Source organism: Ictidomys tridecemlineatus, chromosome 2 (assembly GCF_052094955.1).
Source record: "Ictidomys tridecemlineatus isolate mIctTri1 chromosome 2, mIctTri1.hap1, whole genome shotgun sequence".
In the NCBI taxonomy this organism is placed as follows: domain Eukaryota; kingdom Metazoa; phylum Chordata; class Mammalia; order Rodentia; family Sciuridae; genus Ictidomys; species Ictidomys tridecemlineatus.
The window spans coordinates 229,706,100-229,716,356 of record NC_135478.1 but is presented as its reverse complement, the minus strand read 5'-3'; the positions used below and the strand labels follow the sequence as shown (position 1 = coordinate 229,716,356).

The 10,257-nt window shown below is 55.2% G+C and overlaps 1 long non-coding RNA gene across 2 annotated transcripts; it reads left to right on the top strand.

The window, feature by feature from the left end:
- The first annotated feature begins 542 nt into the window (after nt 1-542).
- Nucleotides 543-9,814, top strand: LOC120891772 (uncharacterized). 2 transcript variants are annotated; one of them, XR_005736306.2, is made up of 3 exons: nt 543-658; nt 6,182-6,273; nt 7,336-9,814. It is a non-coding gene; the product is annotated as an uncharacterized LOC120891772 (long non-coding RNA). The 2 variants fall into 2 exon arrangements; XR_013435544.1 differs by lacking the exon at nt 543-658 and adding an exon at nt 5,763-6,021.
- The last annotated feature ends 443 nt before the right edge of the window (nt 9,815-10,257 follow it).

The following is a 10,257-nucleotide window of genomic DNA, read 5'->3' as shown; positions in this document are numbered from 1 at the left end:
CTGTGGACACGACTGACCGCAGGAGCAGAGCTGAGGGGCTTCTCTCTGTGTCTTCCAGCCACTCAGTCCTCCCCCGGGCCACACCAGTGCTGGGGAGGGAGGACAGAAGCGGCTGGTGACTCCGGAGTGTTCGCCTCCTGGCCAGCGTACTGTGTGGTTAGGATTCTTCAGAATCAGCAGCAAGTTTCCTCCCTGAGAGCCACCGCACTAAGACATCACCAGACGCTGCCATTTCCACCTGGGGCTGCTCCCAGAGACCACCCATGGGGAGGGAAGAGAGCTTGGGGGACTCGCTTCTGGTACCCACCCGCTGCCCTGCGGTCGCCCACTGAGGCGGGTGCGGGGGAGACCGCGGACGCAGCCCGAGTGCTCTCCCTGGGGGACACACCTGCCTCTGACCTGCAGCTCCGTTGCCATGGTACCCGAGGCCCTTGGTTTCCATGGCACCACTCCTGGAAGGCAGGGCGAGGAGGCTGGGCTCACCCACAGGGTTTTCCTGTTTCTTCTATGAAAATCACAAGCCTGAGCGCTGGGGGGGGGGGGGCTGCAGCCACCAAGGAGGAAACGTCTGGCAGCCACGTGCAGGAGGGCCGGCCCCCAGGGACCAGGCCTCCGTCCCCAGCACCGGTCCTGCCTGCTGCCTGAGGTCCAGATGAGGGTGAGGCTGTTGGGGACAGGGTAGGCGTGGTCCCGCCAGGCCCCTTGGCTAAGTGACTGCCCGGGCAGGAGCGGGCACCATGTTCTTTTCCAATGTCTGGGCCTTCTGTGGCCAGAAGCCCGGCTGTGGGGTGAGTTGCTGGAGAAGGAGGCCCTGGTGGGAGGGGCGGAGCTGCCCTGGCCACCGCCAAGCAGGGCCACGTCCTGAGTGACCGCAGACCTGCAGTGGCATCCAGGTGCAGCTGTGAGGGAAGGGGGTCGTGGTCAGACTCCAGTCAGCACATGGCCAGACCCCCGCTGGCCCGGGCTCCTCTGTATAGCTGCCCCCACCCCGGGGGTCTGAGCAGGGCTTGTGGGGTCTGTGAGTCCTGAGGTCGCTCTGCTGACTGTGAAAGGCCCATCTCCCCGACACCTCAGCATCCAACCCACACTCAGGTCCTCCCCTCGGTGCCCGCCCATCCCCCAGAGCACGAGTGCCTGGGGTGAGCCCTCCCTGGCTCCTGATGGTACTGGGACCCTCCCAGGGTGCCCTGTGTCTGTCGGAGAAGCAGGGCATATGGACCACACGGAGGGAAGTTCAAGGGCACGGAGAGGGCATCTCACGGTGGTACAGCGAGGGCAAGAAGCAGGAGCCGGGGGAGGAAGCCCAGCTCCTGTCTGCAGCAACCACCTCCTGGGTGACACCGATTCACTCGTCAGGGCAGAGCCCTCAGGATGATCACCTCCCAAGGGCCCCACCTCCAGCAGTTGTGTTGGGGGACAGTCCCCAATGCATGGATTTGGGGACCCATTCAGACCACGAGGCATGGTCAGCGCATCCTCTCTATTTTGCACTGGGGTAGGAGAGGATGACCCCACCTGACCCCGACCTTGGGCCCTCTCTGCTCCAGCCCGGCACCCCCAGGCTGTCTCTTCATGTGGAGTTCTCTTTGGCACTATCTTCAAGACTCTGCACCAAGAGAGAATTTTCTAGCCAGGTCCCCACATGGGAAGGTGGACAGGAGGATCTCTCACTGGGCCTCTGGCCACACTGCCAGTCCCACACCTCAGGTGTCCCCCACACCTCACTGACTCTGGGTGACCTTGGTTTGCTCTGGCCTGACCTCTGGTTTTGCAGCAGTGACCCACCTGCCCAACAGCCTCCAGGGGCCCCCACCTCTAGCTTTCTGAGGACAATGGTTGGGGTCCAGGGGGAGAGCGCCCACACCGATTTTAACAGAAGAGTTAATGCAAGAACTGACTCATACAGGAAATGACCCAGCAGAGCAGAGGGCTAGGGACCCGAGAGGCCCTGGAGGAAGGAAGCCCTGGGGATGGGGGCCTGGTTTGCACAGACCTTAGACAGGCCCTGGGCAGGGCACACAGCCACTGCTGCCTGGGGACAACCCTTCAGGCAGTGCCATGGGCCAGAGCATGCAGCCTCTCTTCTTGTCCTGTCTCAGGTTCCACTCACCCCCCGGGAAGGTCCCTGGCAGGAGAAGGGACATGGCTGGCCAGCTCCACACCCCTCAGAGCAGCTGCCTTCTGCTCCAGCCTCACCACGCTGCTCAGCAGCTCTTCCACAGCAGAGGCAGGTGGTATCCTGCCATGTCCCTGCGGGCCTTCTCCAGTTCATGTGTGGCTGGGTGGACAGTCCCCTGCACACTGCTGGCCTTGCTGCAACATTAGAGAGTCCGTGGCACTCGCTCAGTCTGCGCAGCAGCTGAAGGTGCTGGGGACTCCGCTCTCCTGGGGAACCACCCAGGGCAGCTGGAATGCACACCCACCCCAGCCCCCTGGCCTTCACGGGTCCATGGCAGAACGACAGTCAACGCTTCTCAGGGGCTTCCAGCAGGACAGAGCCCCTGATGGCCTCCCTGCCTCACTTTGCCCACCTTGACCAGGATTTCAGGACGGCTCCTTCTGGCCCATGACCTGTGCCAAGGCCTTCCTTCAGGGCCTCTGTGTGGAACCGCATGAGACCCTCTGCTGGCCAGGGACCCCTTGCCTGTCGCTCCAGTGCCTGCAGACCTGAGGAGAATTCCAGAGTTTCCCAGGTTTCTGCTTGCCAGGCACCGGGGGAAACCTTGAGGTTCATGGTTTCCTGAGCTCCCTGGCTTTCGCCTGCGAGATTGTTCTGAGCGTAGCGCCCTCTCTGCTCACTGTCTCTCTGCCTCTCTGTCTCTCTGCTCACTGTCTCTCTGCCTCACTGTCTCTCTGCTCACTGTCTCTCTGCCTCACTATCTCTCTGCCTCTCTGTCTCTCTGCTCACTGTCTCTCTGCCTCACTGTCTCTCTGCTCACTGTCTCTCTGCCTCACTGTCTCTCTGCTCACTGTGTCTTTGCCTCTCTGTCTCTCTGCTCACTGTCTCTCTGCCTCACTGTCTCTCTCCTCACTGTCTCTCTGCTCACTGTCTCTCTGCCTCACTGTCTCTCTGCTCACTGTCTCTCTGCCTCACTATCTCTCTGCCTCTCTGTCTCTCTGCTCACTGTCTCTCTGCCTCACTGTCTCTCTGCTCACTGTCTCTCTGCTCACTGTCTCTCTGCCTCACTGTCTCTCTGCTCACTGTCTCTCTGCTCACTGTCTCTCTGCCTCACTGTCTCTCTGCTCACTGTCTCTCTGCCTCACTGTCTCTCTGCCTCACTGTCTCTCTGCCTCACTATCTCTCTGCCTCTCTGTCTCTCTGCTCACTGTCTCTCTGCCTCACTGTCTCTCTGCTCACTGTCTCTCTGCCTCTCTGTCTCTCTGCTCACTGTCTCTCTGCCTCACTGTCTCTCTCCTCACTGTCTCTCTGCTCACTGTATCTCTGCCTCACTGTCTCTCTGCTCACTGTCTCTCTGCCTCACTGTCTCTCTGTCTCTCTGCCTCGCTGTCTCTCTGCCTCGCTGTCTCTCTGCCTCACTGTCTCTCTGCCTCACTGTCTCTCTCCTCACTGTCTCTCTGCTCACTGTCTCTCTGCTCACTGTCTCTCTGCTCACTGTCTCTCTGCCTCACTGTCTCTCTGCCTCACTGTCTCTCTCCTCACTGTCTCTCTGCTCACTGTCTCTCTGCCTCACTGTCTCTCTGCTCACTGTCTCTCTGCCTCTCTGTCTCTCTGCTCACTGTCTCTCTGCCTCTCTGTCTCTCTGCTCACTGTCTCTCTGCCTCACTGTCTCTCTGCTCACTGTCTCTCTGCCTCACTGTCTCTCTGTCTCTCTGCCTCGCTGTCTCTCTGCCTCACTGTCTCTCTGCCTCACTGTCTCTCTCCTCACTGTCTCTCTGCTCACTGTCTCTCTGCTCACTGTCTCTCTGCTCACTGTCTCTCTGCCTCACTGTCTCTCTGCTCACTGTCTCTCTGCTCACTGTGTCTCTGCCTCACTATCTCTCTGCCTCACTCTCTCTGCTCACTGTCTCTCTGCTCACTGTCTCTCTGCTCACTCTCTGTCTGCCTCACTGTCTCTCTGCCTCACTGTCTGGGTGTGCAGTGCAGATGCCTGGAGTATGGATGTCTGTGTTGCAGCGTGTGGCCAGTCTGTCCAAGGGGAAAGGACAGATGGGACAAATGGAGAAACGCTTGCTACCCTGAACTTCCCTGCCACCGTCGCCCCTGAACGCAGGGCTCTGCCGATCCTCCCTGCCTCCTTCCCCCCCTCCCCGAGGTGGACCTTCGTCTGCTGAGGGCAGGTGTGCAGTCCTGGGGCTCCTGGACTCCCACGAGCAGTGGACAGTTTGAACCCCCGAGCCTGGGCTAAAGAGGCCTCTGGGTCGGTCCTTGACCTCTTCCTCACGCATTTCCAAGGACCCTGGTGGTGGCAGCGTGAGAAGCAGAGTCCCTCCAGGCGAGGGGTGGAAGCAGCCCCACTTCCTTCCCAGCCTGGCCCTCATCAAGGACTCAGGACCCCACTGCAGGCTCAGCGCATCTGCCCAGGGCAGCACTGGGGTGAGGTGCCGGGAGAAGCAGACGGGCAGCCTGGACAGACAAGGCCCGTGGTGCTCACGGCTGTGCTGCTCGGGGTGGACAGACGTGTCTGTGCTGTGACCCTCAGCTCTGGACACTGCAGCGATGGACAAGCGTCACGGCCAACCTCGCCAAGGGCGAGGGACGAATTCCACGCCTGGAGGAAAACAGTGTGCCTAGAGACACTGGGGGCCGTCTTGGAGCGGCAGGGAGGGGTGAGCTGGGCCTGCCCAGACCAGACCCGGCTCTAGGTGAAGCAGCAGAGACTCAGCAGAAGGATTTCCCAGCAGCTGGCGCTGCCTAGAAATGGAATTACAAGATTCCAGGCAGAGCTGTCCGGGGGGCGTCTGGGTCTCACCAGGCCTGGGTGCTCACGGCTAGAGGGTCCCCCAGCACCGCCCGCCTCCGACAGAACGGAGCGCTGGGGCCGCCTGCCGAGGGGCGCGCTGCGGCTCAGCCTCCCACCCATCTGCAGGGCTGGAGGTGACCGTGGCCTTCCAAAACAGGACTCAGCTCCAGAGGGATCTTTGCAAACTCAAAGTCACGGTGGTCACCCTTTCTCAGTTTTAAATAGCAGCACCCTGGTGTCCTGTGATTTCTCAGTGTCACATTCAGTCTCCTTGGAATGTCAAGATGACTGCTGGGCCTGACGGCTTCCCAGAGCTCAGGTTCTTCTTTTTCGTCACATTTTTCTAATACGCCCGTGCTGGAAGCTCACATAAGGGGCCGCACATTCCCTTGCTTTAGAAGTTCAACATGTCCGAGCCTGTGATGTGGGCACCTCCGGCCCAAGACTGCTGTGGGGACAGGATTGAGGAGCGAACCCTCCTCTCCTGGGGTTTTCATGGTGTGTTAGGGTCACGCACAGGAGTGGGGCTCGCTCGGACCCCATCTCACAAGCGTGGAGTATGGATTGCTCCACTTCCAGGCCCAGTGTTACCTCCTTCCCGCCCCTCCTCCCACCCGACCCGTCCTCTACTCCACCGTCTTCCTTCTACTTATTTTTTTTAAATTAGTGCTTTAAAGATATGCATAAAGATGAAAGTCCAGAATATTTTTCTTATTTGCCTTTCAACATTTGCCATTTACCTTTTATTTAAGGGAGAGCACGAGAAAAATGGAGAGACCTTTCTAACCAGTTGCTTGGGTTTATTGGTTTCTCACTAATGGGATTTCTGCTCAGTATGCAAGCATTCATCTTTAATTTCAAGGATGGATGTCATAATCTATGGGCATCAAAACAGACAAATGGATAGTGATGACCACTTTGCTACCTAGTGTACACACTGGCCATAGCGTCAACTACGGTGGGACAGGACAAACTGCGGTATTGATCCTCCATCCCTACGGTCTCTGTCACCTCTTCCTCCTGCAGGCTGACGTCCAGCACGCCACCGTCCCCTTCTGTTCTGCAAGAGGCCTGATGTCGGTCATTTGGACCATTTTGGGTATGGATTGTGTTCCCTGCTTTAGAGCAATTGTGAGCCTTTGGTGATAAAGAAGGCTCAGTTGGATGAATTCAGGCAACAAAGAGCAGAAAGTAGAGAAATCTGTTTCAGGGTGGAGGATGGAGGTGCATGTCCCTGAAACCATGCCGCTCTCTTGCAGATCTGTGTCAGGGACTCCCATAAACCTCCCCGCGCGCGTTCCGGCGACGCTCTCTGTTTCCTGCTGGCAGAGAATCCAGCTCCAACGACAAGGTCAGTTTTTGAAGCTGAGTTTCATCTTGGCTTTGATGAATGGATGTGTTTGAATGATCAGAACATTCTGTCCCACCACCAAAGATAAAGTGTTCAGATAGCGGCTCCCAAGCTGGAGAGCAGACACCCTACCAACAGAGACCTGGCGTTTCCTATAACTGCAGCTATTTTAATGCACGTTGGTGGTTCAAATCTATAAAGTCTCCATGAGATAATGCAATTGTGCTTTCAAAAAAACTTCCCAGCTTTATAAATTGGAGAAATTAATCAAAATAGTCTTGAGAAAGCTTTCAGTGGGATTCTATCCAAGCGGTGGACAGGATGCTGGCCTTCAGATGGCAGAGCGCCGAGGCTCTCCTTGCTGGGGACTGGGGCTGCCGCCACTCTGCTCACCCGGGCGACTCGGCCCCAGAAACTGCCCCCAGGCGGGACCCCAGCAACCCGCAAGAAACTGTGCAGTCTTAATGACACCATCCGAGTGTGTTCCAGATTAAAAAGCGGCCTCGCCGGCATTTAACCAACTTGCGATAACAGATTGGACTTTTAGAATCAGTCAGGAGTTGTAACTCAGTGATGATTTTTTCCCTTACCCACGTGACAGAAACGTTCAAATTCACTCTCTCATTGCATTTGTTGCTTATTCTTGAGAATTAAGATTTTGGTGGGGGTCTTTCTTGGCTGTGTATTTCTTTTTTTGTGAATCGTTCTTTTTATATATTTCAGTTCTTCTTAGTGACCCACAGTGTCCATTACATGTGAAGGCTCTTTATCCTTGGCCATCTGTATATCCCAGCACTTATCCTGTTTTGCCTGCTGTGGTTCCTTCTCCAATATTATCTCCACAAACCGTAAAAATTGTCCATATAAACATAGTTATAAGAAGGAGAAAAATGACCAGTCTTTAACCCAAAATTACCTTATATCATGCACACACACACACACACACACACACACACACACACAAAACACTAGTAACACTTTTGTGAATATTTTTCGGGTACCTCAGTGGGAACCGGAGTGATTAACAAGGCATCACTGTGTATATTTTGTTATGTAAAACAGGCACTTTATGCTCTGGCGCATGTGTCACAGATCTCGTGGCCAAGACCCGTGTCACCAGTTTGGATCACCACCTACGACTCCAGTCCAGCATGTGCTGAGTCACAGGCTCATTTCTGACTGTTGGACTTTTGTTTGCAGCTCTAGGTGGTATTTCACACTTTGAAGATATATTTCTGTACGTATTTTTCTGGTAACCTACAGATACTATGATATAGGAAATCAGAAGTAGATTGACTTTACGAGGTCGATGTTAAATTTTGATGCATTCTACTGAACCTCTTTCCAAATGCTGCACCTGTCCCATGTGCCCCTGTCCCTGCTGCGGGGGAACATCTCCTGCTCCTCACGTCCTTCAGTCTGCATGTTTAATTATCTTCCAAAGCAAATAAATTGCCAAAGAAAAGACCTCAGCAGGTGGCTCTGGTGTCAGCAGCCCTCAGGTGCTGGCAGGACTGTGTCCTTCTGGAAGCTGGTGCTCCCTGTCCCCCAGGCTGCCTGGGCTGGCCAGCTCTGGTTTCTTCCTCCGTCTCAGAGCAGCTGTGTGGCACTGTTGAGTATCCCACCCTCTCTGAGCTTTCTACTTCCATCATCAATCTCCTCTCTCCGACACGTCTGCCCCTTTTATGAACACGGAGGTGACCACAAAGAGGTCGCGTCGTCCGGAGATCCAGGACCATCCTCGGTCTTGAGGGCCTCAGTCACACCTGCAAGATCCCCTTTTCCACGTGAGGCTGCACAACCTCAGGTCGGGGACTGGGACTTCTTGGTGGGTGTATCACTCTACCTGCCACATCAGCAAGGTCACCTGGGACCCTCACTGTGACCTGTTTGCTCTTTTTTAACCCAGATGCAATGCTTTTCCAAGACTCGGCAGCCCTATGGATGACGTGCACGGGTTAGGGTTTGGCGGGGTTTGCTACACGGGAAACCAAACGCTGCATAGGTTTCCCTCAAGAGCAAGGTCCAGCTGACCACAGCCTTCAAGTCACGGCCACGCTCCTGCCGCTTCTCGTGGGCTCCTCCTGTTGGACTGGTCCCTGCTCATCCTCTGACCCATTCCCGCTTCCTGGAGCCGATGCCCTGCCGCTGGGCGCCTGTTCCTGCACGGCGGTCGGCGTGTCAGAAGACACCTCCCCGGCCTTCCCACCCAGAGCTGCGTGGTGACCCCTCCTTTGTCCCCTCCCTGTGCCTTGGCTCTCGCTGCTCCAAAACACTCCCCTGGGCCTCTGCTGCAGGCCCTGGGAAGGCCCTGGCGTCTGGCGTTGCGTCAGGTTTCTCTGGGAAATGGGATGTCTCCCCCGTTATGCACTTGAATCAGCCGTCTCCGACTTCACGTGGGCTGGCTTTTCTGTAGACCTATTGTATGTGCAGCGAACCCACTTTACGTGCAGGCCGACCTTAGCTGTTCATTCCCAGCCTCTTGCTCTCTGACGTAGTTCCTTCCGTGTTCCCAGGACCAGGGACCGCGAGCCGGGCAGCCTGACCCGCTGACCGTGCTTCCTCAGAGCCCTGGAGGCAGGTCCAGGGCAGAGGTCAGCAGGGAAGTTCCTTCTGTGGCCGGCAGGAGACTCTCTTCTGGCCTCTGGGCGCTGTGTGGCCTGAGGGAGCTTCATCCCGTCTCTGTTGCCATCTTCTTGCGGTGCTCTTCCTGAGTGGCTCTGTGTCCAGTCTCCCATCCGTAAATGACACAGATCATATTGATCAGGGACCCCTTGACTCATCTTAAATTGATCATTTGCAAAGATTTCCAGATGAGGTCACTGTCTGAGGTATGGGTTGGGGATTTCAACGCACTGATTTGGGGGTGATATGGTTAAACCTAGACTACTTTCGACTTATAACTTCAATTGACTCTTTGTCTCATCACTTTATCTTGATCAATAAGCTGGTTAATAATAGTTGTGATCATAGCAATCGTTGTATTATTTGGGGAATTAATGGGTCTGATTCAGTATAAAGTATGACATTAGCTATTGCTTTGGGAGAGATGGATTCTGGAGACTCGGGAGGGTAGCAAGTCTGAAGCCAGCCAGGGTGAGTTAGCAAGGCCCTAAGCAACTTAGGGAGAGCTGTCCCCAAATAAAAAGAGCTGGGGATGTGGTTCAGTGGGGAAGCATCCCGAGTCCTGGGTTCAATCCCCAGCACTGAGAGAGAGAGGGACAGAGGGACAGAGAGACAGAGAGAAATCTATTCCATCTGACAGAGATATACTCCTAATCAATTAAGAGGTTTTCTTTTCATTTTAACCAGCAATGAAGTTTTTAGTTAATGTATTTCCAATATCCGCAGAGTTTATGATTAATTTTTGATCTATGTTAAATCATAGTAACACACAACTTAAACTACAACTAATATCATGAATGAAAATGTCAGTTGGGATTGATGTGATGCGTTTTTCCATATAATGCCAAATACATATTCACAGCATTTTTCTCAAATTTGTTGCCTCTATATTGATAAGTAAAACTGACTTGTAGGACGCAGTGTATGTGCTTTCTATAGTTAATTTTTTTTAGCCTTTCCTGTATACCAAGAAATGTGCTAAGCGATATTAAATGCATCATGGTATTTAATTTTCATAGTGCTCTACCAAGTGAGGGCTGTCCCCTCCCTCCCGTGTCGGGAGGAGGATGAAGTCACTCCCGGAGGCACTCCGGGAGCTGTGGCGACCGGCCTCCCCGCCTGCCGGGAAGCATCAGAGCCGGTGTGATCTGCGGGTGTTTGGAGAGGCGAGTGTGGGTTGTGATCGTGAAGCAGGTGGCTGCGCTGGGTGGAGGGCAGCCGTGGTTCTGGAGAAAGACGCTGAAGGGCTGAGGGCGATGGGTCACCGGCGTAGGGCAGGTGTCCACCCCAGGCCTCCTCGCAGCACAGAGCCTTGGTGCCTTGCACTGGGAGGGGGCGAGGCAGCAGGTGGGAGGGGCG